General features: G+C 33.8%; 1 long non-coding RNA gene across 3 annotated transcripts; it reads right to left on the reverse strand.

Annotated features, from left to right (window-relative positions):
• Positions 1-2,051: 2,051 nt before the first annotated feature.
• LOC125200248 lies at positions 2,052-4,787 on the reverse strand. Of its 3 annotated transcripts, none has more exons than XR_007172700.1 (3): positions 4,494-4,787; positions 3,119-3,190; positions 2,052-2,464 (listed from the first exon to the last, which is right to left on the reverse strand). It is a non-coding gene; the product is annotated as an uncharacterized LOC125200248 (long non-coding RNA). The 3 variants fall into 3 exon arrangements; XR_007172699.1 differs by having other exon boundaries at positions 2,052-2,530; XR_007172701.1 differs by lacking the exon at positions 2,052-2,464 and adding an exon at positions 2,517-2,551.
• Between the last annotated feature and the right edge of the window lie 4,779 nt (positions 4,788-9,566).

A 9,566-nucleotide genomic window follows, 5' to 3' on the forward strand; every position in this document is an offset into this window, starting at 1 on the left:
GCTGGTCTTGAAAATTCCGCTCCTAGCGTGTGTCAAGTATTCCCAAGCAGTTTGTGGTGAGAATCCGGGTGAAAATTCCACTAACCCATTCTCACTCACATTTTATTATAAAACTAATATATAAAAGGACTCACGTATCACTAATTTTTTCGAAATACTTTAAAATTTTAAATGTTGACAAAATATAAGGGATGGAGGGAGTAATTACCTGGTTTTCTTTCCTTATTTATTGAGTATTGGTTAGGTTTAGCTAGAGAAAAGGAGATGTGAACATGTCTTGTCCTAATAAATTTATTTAATTAAATTTAACTCTTTCAAATTAAAGTCTTTTAAGAATATTAATCTGATTTATTATTCAAATTCAGATTACTTAATTCATTTGCTTACGCCACAACACCTGAAACATCTTCTTTTGCATGAAAACAAGAGTAGATGATATTCTTTTTGAATAAAAAAAAGGTTATATATTTTATCGGTTCTCAAAAAATTGACTAGTTTTTTTTATTTTGGGTTGTCCCTCAAAATTAGACAAGTCTAGATAAGGAAAGTTTTGAACAAACACACACTATTAATAATATGGACCATAATGCACTAACACTACTTTCACTACTTTTTCCCTTCTCACTTACTCCATCCGTTCCATGTTAATAGCTTCATTTTTCTTTGGTAAATTCCAAGTTAATTGAGTCATTTTTTACTATGACAAAAAAGTTATTATTCCTTTTACTTTATTCTCTCTTCATCTCTCTTACTTTAGTCACCATCCATTTAACACACTATTCTTAAACTCCGTGACAAAAAGAAATGTCTCTACTAATAAGAAATGAGAGGAGTACTTTTTCCTATCTGACTCTCTTACTTTTCCAATTCCACATTAAAACTTGTGCCGTATACAACTTTGTCAATTTTTGGAGGACGGATGGCACTAATTATTAGAAGAAAGAAATTTGATAAGAGTTACTCCATTCGTCCCTTATAATTTGTCACTATTTGACTCGGCGCAAATTTTAAGAAATGTAGTAACAGAAAGTGGGTTGAAAATGTGACTCCTACTTTTATATATTAGTTTTAAAATAAAATGTGAGTGAAATTGAGTTAGTGGAATGTGGGATTTATTAACAAATATAGTAAAAGTGAAAGGTGACAAATTTTAGGGATGGACGAAAATGAAAGTATGTGACAAATTTTCAGAGACGGATGAAGTACTCTGTTAATATATGAAGTTCGCAAAAAATATGGAGTAGTATATTTGGATGTTGGACGGATGGATTATTTATGTGACATTATTAGATGTCACGTTTTAGGTAAATAAACAACATTACAATTTATATTAAGCAATATTAGAGTTAAATTTTTATTGGTTGCAAAATAACCAAGTCAATAGTTTTACAATTTCTAGGTGGATTTTAGAGCCAAAAACAGAATTTGATAAAAATTTAAATTTTTTTAGTGGAATACTGATTCATGCTAATTTAGTAATCAAAATGCCACCCACAAGTGTATAAGATAAAGTAGCATGTAGCAAGTTAAAATTATCGATCCATGAAGACTAAGAGCCAGTTTGAGTACTACGATGCAATGTTTAACTAAGAATAAAGAACAAGTAAGCAAATTAAGGCAATTAACTAAGTAAAGCACATAAAAGATGGTTTTCACACAAATTAGGAAAGGCAGGGATATGGATCTGTTGGTATGGATCATGGGTGTCACCTATGGATCATGCTCATCTATTGGGTCTCATGTGTGGCTAGGAAAGTCGGGAAACTTGGTTAGACCCCCTCTCGGGTGCATCTAACACGTGGATCAATCTTTAATGTAAGGAGTCTCCTCCATACACTTCAAGATTGACTCCTAAGACCTACGGACCCAAGCCATCTCTCTAGCTATGCATATCTCGATCACATAAAACGCACGAAATTGTTGATTATTTAACAATCTAATCAAGCATTTCTCAATGGAAATAATTAGAACAAGATATATCAAATTGGTAGCTAAGCAATTAGATAATGAAAAAACCCAATAACCAACAAAACCAACACAAATGAGATAGATAAGCACAAATCAAGGTTTAACTCATGGATTCCATACAAACTTCACCAAATCCCTTAAGAAGTCTAGCTACTCATGATAGTAGTCAACACAAAAGAAAATACAAAAGAAACAAAGGAAAATATGGATGGAAAATGGAAATTAGAACTCCCTAAGGTGGAATTGATGTTGCGGAGAGTCTTCTTATTCAATCTCTTGAAGATGGAAGCCTCCTTGCCTTCAATCCTCTTGAATCTCTCGATTTCTATCTTGATTTTGCAGTGGGGGAAAGTTAGGGTTCGAAAATGAGTGAGAACCCTTTTATACTCGGAGTGAAAATCAGGATTAAGTGGACAATTATCCAAAACACCCGGCCGAGTGATCTGTAAGTGGAGAAACACCCGACCGGGTCTTCTCTCTGGAGCCCGAAACTTGGCTGCAAAACACCCGACAGGGTTTTCCAGGAAATGGATGATGCACTATTTATTAGCACTAAAAATATCTGCAAGCATACAGGGTAGATCTAGTATAGCTAAAGGTCAGTACCGGGATATCGAACACAGGGAATAAGATTGCAACTGACTACCATATACTAAGCATCATATACTATCTAGAGACACAGAGGTTTTGGGTTGATTTATTAAACTAGACAGAAAATAAATAAACAAATAAAAGAAAGCATAAAAACATATGATACAAAACAGACGTAAGAAAGTAGAATTTTAGGATTCAAAACACAATTGGCTTCCTTGAATTACGGTCTCTAGAGATATTAAGTCGGTCACTTAACTAGATTAAACCCCCTCCCGAGGTGAGAAATCCGTAGATTATGTGTAATAATTGAAGTCCCCTTCTAATTCTTAGACCTAATGTAACACCCCCTTACCCGATAATTTTAATAATCGAATAAATGATGTCACATTTTGGTACAAATCCTGACTCAACAGAAAAAAAAATAAAATATACACACTAAACAATCTAGATAACTCGTAACTATTTACAAATATGAATGTCTAACCAAAATTTTTGGAAGTAAAAGAAACATTTCACTTTCTAGACATGCCACGTCTAACATATTCAAAAGAATTACCAATGGAAAAGCGTTGACTAGAGATCTGACTTGAGCAACTGTGAAGAAAAAGAGCTAATTCGATCACCTAATCTGCAGGGGGGAAAAGAAAAGAGTGAGCTTCAACAAGCCCAGTAGTATACCCACATTAGAGCTTAATTTCCAGAGTTAAGTAAACGTTAGGCAATCTATATATTTATAAAATTTATTACCATGAATTCTTCTATCTAGAATCAATATCCTTATATCGATATACATATGCTTACTTTTTTTTTTTTAAGGTAAACAACAATACATCTGACATTTATATCTTCCTTTCTTGATTGGCCTTTATATCCTCCTTTCTTGATTTTCTGGGACTTACAGAAGTCATAATCATATAATACTTCACTGATATATCCAGAACTATACAGTGATAATATACAGGTCATCACTCACATAGTTTTAACACAAGTGCACTTACCAAATCTATACATATTTATTCTTTACCAAAACCAACAACCATTTAAATTCCACATTCATATATTCGCCATTGATCTCAAAATATACCACATAATTAGTAATCACATATCCATTCATAAAATATATAAGACAGAGTTCAAAATAAAAAAAAATAAGCTAGCTAATTCCAGATAATCACACCAGTCATTCAATTAAACTCAAAGAATACGTTACAATCTTATTCAAATATCAGCGCATATACGGATAACAGATCACTGACATTTTCACATATACGAACAAATATAGCCCCTTAAGTGCTTCGTGACAGACTGGGGTACGCGGGCTAGATCAGAAACAGAGAGAATCAGATGCAGATGCGGATTTAGTCCTCGAGAGGACTCCGCTCCGACAACCCATTTAGGGTGCAGACAGATAATTCAGACCACCCATGAGGGTGCAGATCAGAGACAGAGATATCAGAGCCTGAGCCAGATCAGAGACCACCACTTAAGGTGCAGACAGATATTCAGATAATCACGATCCTTGCTTCGGTGATCCAGAAGACGAGTGATCACAGATAAAGCCAATTGTACCCACAGAAAGCACTCAAGCACAGGGCGTACACAGAGTCAAGCATACTCAATTTCATCTCAACACTTATATTAAAAAGTATCTCTAACAGAACACTTCAACAACTATTTGCATACCCTATCATATCAAATATACTGATTAAATTCCAATTCTCACAATACTATCACATATCCAAATATCACATATTTCCAGTCATAAGCAACATATACAAATCACATAATGCATCACCGATTAGTACACAATATTCTATATGCAATCAAGTAAACTTAATTCAGGAATTAAAGACCTAATGTAGAATACACTATTATATATGCAATTACGTAGACTTAATTCAGGAATTAAAATCCAATGAAGAGTATACTACCTCGAGCACAAAGAGTCTTGACATCGAAATCCTAGATTCCTGCTCCTCCTTGCCCGTGTTACGTTACAGGAGAGATAAGTCTAGCCTAGAGCTGTTAGAAAAACCGGCGTGTGTTTGAGCAGCGAAGCGGACTTGAGCCAGAGAGAGAAGAAGAAAGAAGAAAGAAGAATTGCCGGGGCAGTGCCGGAGGGAGATGACAGCGTCGCTGAGTGTGTGTGTATGAAAAAATGGAGGTTTTCTCCATGGGTGTCACTAAAGGTGTAGAAATGTGGTGGGGGGGGTGACTCCCGTAAGTTCCAGAAGGGAGAATAGGAATAAAAATCCTTTTCACTTCCCTCAACTCATTTTATAATAAAAATTAATCTTTCCTATTCTTTATTTCATTTTTCTTTTATCCTTTTTCAAAAACAAATCCTATACCTACAACTTAAGTATTGAAGTCTAAAATTTCATATAAACACACATTTCAGATCTTTTTATTTTACACACAACCCGACAGACTAAACTTCACTCACGGATACTTCTAATTTAATTCTAGACTTCTATAGCATTTAACTAATTTTAAATTTACGAATTTTCAGACCGTTACATCATCGAAAACCTCTAATCGAGGACTTTTCTCAAGAACGTACTAAAACTCTTTAAAACTCAATTCTTTGCTCGCATATCTTTTCTTACACTTATTTAAGACTATATTTTATTATTCCATAATTTATCAAATTGTCAAAATTTATTTTGTTAATTAATTCGAATTATTCGCTGAAAATCTTAATTCTAGCGATTTATAGCAACGGAATTTACTTTTCCGTCTAAGGTGGGTTTCGGGGCATTACACCTAACTCCTAAAAGATTGTAAGACCAATGACCTCACATGAAACCTCAACTCTCCCGTATTCTATTGAATTAAAGTGTGAATTATCTCTTGTCCAAGTCAATTATTTCGTCTCCCGAGTACTCTATTCAACTCTAGCATGTATTCAAAAGGTAGCTAATCAATTGAATATAGAAGGCACAAGGATAAATCAAATAACTGCAAGAGCTAACACGGAAAATCAATTGAATATCTTCACAAAAAAGATGTTCTACTCATAGACAAGTAAATACACTAATTAAAGTACAAGACATGAAAGAAATTGATAAAACCCAAGGTTGAATCTTCAATCTTCAGCCTTCTCTTGCCTGGATCTGCAGAGCTCCGCTCCAATGGAAGATGGATGGTTATGTGTGGAATATGGTATGGATGGATGAATGTATAGAGAGGGGGAAGGATTGCAGGCTCTGAGATAAAGATTATGAATTAGGTTAGAGGTATTTATAGGTTGGATAAAAGGTTTATTTTGATAATTTTCGTGGCCTACAAGATATGGAGAGAGATTTGGCTTCACAATATAATAATTTATTTTCTCCCGTCAATTTCCGCCAGCTTTGGCTGCACTGCGCAACGCAACGTTCGTAGAATAGTCATAACTTTCTCCACAGAACTCCGATTGAGACGTGAGAAATATCCACGCGAAGCTCTTTCGAAGACGAAGAGAATGGCATGTAGTAAGCACTGATTGAACTTCAAAATCTAGGGAGAATGGGCACGAACAGAGGCTGCTGCACTTTGGCCTTTTTTCACCTTTTTCTATCTTTTTCTATCATTTATCAACAAACACATCAAAAATACCAAATGTATAACATATGCAATTTAAGAACATAATTTGCATGATTGACGTTTAAAACGAGTCAAATCTAGCCCTTAAAAACATGCAAAATCCGTGTTTGTCAATGGAAAACACCGGGTCGGGTTTCTTCTCTGGAATCCACCTCAAGAATCAGCTTCGGCTCGTTTCAACCTGTTTTCATCACAAAACTACGACAAACCCATTAACTCACCTAATTAGTGTATATATGGTGAAAAACCTATATTAAACACCTTAAATCATCAAAAGCACTATTTAATCACCAATAAAACAATCCTAAACTATGAGTTTGTCAAATACTTCTTTTTATAATATGTATTGACCAACAATATATTTGTACAATTCACTAGACGAACATAGTATTTTTCCAGCTTGTAATACGGGACCATAAGCTCTCCGAACGGGCGGAAGGGGCCAACCACTAAGGTTGAGCAAAATACTCGAATATCCGATCCCAACCAAAGCGAAATTTAAAATTTGATTCAAGTTTCTTTGGATTTCAGTTTGATTTGAATTAAATTTTTTGGCAAATTTTGATTTTTCATTTATATTTGTTCATATGTATAGAAACCGAAAACTTGAATATAATTTTAATATACATACCTAAAACAAACTCTTCATGTGTTGGTGAGGGGCTTAGTTATAAAAAAAAATATTTGATTTTTATGATATTTAGCTATTACGAAGATTATACTTGTTTAGATATGTTAATTAGTAGATAAAATAAACTCTCCTTCGTTCGCTAATAAATGTTCTAATTTTGACTGATACGGGTTTTAAAAAATTGTTTGACTTTATAAAATGAAATGGAAAAAAAATTAGTGGAAGGTGGATCCTACTTTTACATATTGATGGTACAATAAAATGTGAGTGAAATGAGTTAGTGGAATGAAGAGACCACTTATCAAAAAAAAGCAAAAGTGAAATAAGATATTTATTAGTGGACGGAAGAAAAAAAAGGATATTTAATGGTGGATGGAGGGAGCACTAATACTTTTATGTACATTATAGAAAATTAAATATATTTGTGCAATTTAGATTTTTAGGGTTTAATTTTTTAGTTAAGATTTTATAGATATATTTGTTCAAATTAGATTTTTCGGTTCAGATCAGATCTTTGTAGTTCTGAATTTAGTTTTTGAATGTTTCGGTTTGATTTTAATTTTTATAAAATTTCAAATTTTTAATTAAGAACGGTTTAGACAAATCGAACCAAAAGTTGAATGATCACCAAATCGAACCAAAAATTGAATGATCTCCCGCTAATGACACCCTCACCCACAATCTGCCACTTACAACCAAACATCTTATCTATGTCTGATGTCCAAATTAAAATAATGATAAAAATTGAATAAAAAGATCATTCTAAAAACTAGTTGGAGAGAAGGTTAAATGGATCACTAGTTACTAAAAATTGGATGTCTTATCAAACATGTCAACTTAGATCAGATTGCTGTGAGAAGTTATCAAGTACACTCATTACATTCCAAAAAGTTTATCATTTATGTATATCCGTCTATCTAGGCATAAATAATGCATGTAAGTATTAAACGAAGAGAAAAAAAGAATTAAGTATTTAATTGGAGAGAGAAAAAATAATTGATTGTATTAATTGAAAATAGAAAGTTATCAAAAATTGAAACATTTCACTTTAGTTGAGATAATCTAAAAAAAAAAAGTATATCATCATGCCACTTGGTGTGTATAGATGATTGAACATTTTCTCAAGAGGAAGTAGCTAAGAAACAATTTAAGACTATCGATCTTTGTTACTTAACAAAAATAGAGAGGAGAGTAAAGAGGCTATTACAAAATACTGAAATAGTGATGCTGAGTATAATCATAAACGAAATAGAGAGAATTCGGAATAAGGGGTTATATTCGCTGACCTTTCGAAATTGAGGATTAAATTCGTCGACCTTTCGGAATATAGGATCGAGACATGCATATTTTTCGAAATAAGGGATTTTGAGTTTTTTTTCTTTTTCCACTTCTTTTTCTTATTATTTCACTCATAATATTTATTAATTGACCAAACCACCCTCAAATTTGATCCCCAATCCCGACAAAAAATCGTGAAATTCTGCAAGCCAGTTCTGCCGCTTCCAAATTCCAATCTCCTCCTCCCCCTTCCCCTTCGCCTCCACCCTACTCCGTATTGTTGAAAAAATCATCTCCTGTATCAATCCTTTGCTATACGAAAAGTATACTCCTCTTCAATTCACACTTCTCTTGCAGTCTTACACCAAATTTGTATATTGTTGTATTTTTTCTCTGTATAGCTCTTGAACCCAAGAAGTTTTGCTTTCTTCAATTGTCTTTAGTAGCCGTATTTTTCGCTGCACATCGCGACAAGAATTTGCTTGATCGACACTTCCAAGAAGGTAGTAAAACCAGAATTTGCTAATTGATTTGAAAAAAGTCTAATTTTTTAAAATGTCAGCAAACTAATAAATTGCAGCCATAGCTAGATTCTGAAAACGAAGCCTAAAAAATCTATACAAGCAATTTGAAGAAGAAAACATTCTGAAAACTACACTTAAAAAATCTATAAGCAATTTGAAGAAGAAAACGCTACGAACGCTACAAAATTGAGGAAGTAAAAAAGCAAAAGTTATATCTGAATCAATACCTCAAAAAAGATACAGTAACTGTGAATTGTCAAATCCATTTTTGCAAGACTCAAACTTTTTGAGATTAAAACAGAATAACTGGGAATTGAGTAAGGAGGAGAGGCGGTGAAGGGGAGGGCCGAGGAGGAGGGTGGAGGAGGCAGAAATTTAATCCCATCGCGCGACTGTTTTTTTTTTTGGATCAAATTTGAGGGGTGGTTTGGTCAATTAATAAATATTATGAGTGAAATAATAAGAAAAAAGAAGTGAAAAAAGAAAATAAAAGCAAAATCCCTTTTTTCGAAAAATATGCATGTCTCGATCCTATATTTCAAAAGGTCTACGAATTTAATCCTCAATTTCAAAAGGTCGGCGAATATAACCCCTTATTCCGAATTCTCTCAAACTAAGTTCAATCCAATCACAACACACTGTGAGCATTATAAAAGTACAAAGTTCAATCTAACTAAAAATAAATAAAAATCACTAACATAACTATATCTGAACAAGACGCGCATTCAGTAAAAAATCAAAGACACAAAAGAAGCAAATGACATAACCATGACATGATAACCACAGCCAACACACCTCCCTCCGTAAACAAATAGAGCAACAAAAAGAGGCAACCAACAGCGCAACCACAAAAGCCGAGAGCTATCCCAACCACGCACAGGAGTGCTCATAATTAATGCTGATAGCGATACGGCGGGTTTGAATTCCAATCAAACGGTACAGTTGCAGGTCGAGGTGACCGTATTACCGTTGGCTGAGGTGGC

This window comes from Salvia hispanica, unplaced genomic scaffold (assembly GCF_023119035.1).
Source record: "Salvia hispanica cultivar TCC Black 2014 unplaced genomic scaffold, UniMelb_Shisp_WGS_1.0 HiC_scaffold_862, whole genome shotgun sequence".
NCBI classification, from domain to species: Eukaryota; Viridiplantae; Streptophyta; class Magnoliopsida; order Lamiales; family Lamiaceae; genus Salvia; species Salvia hispanica.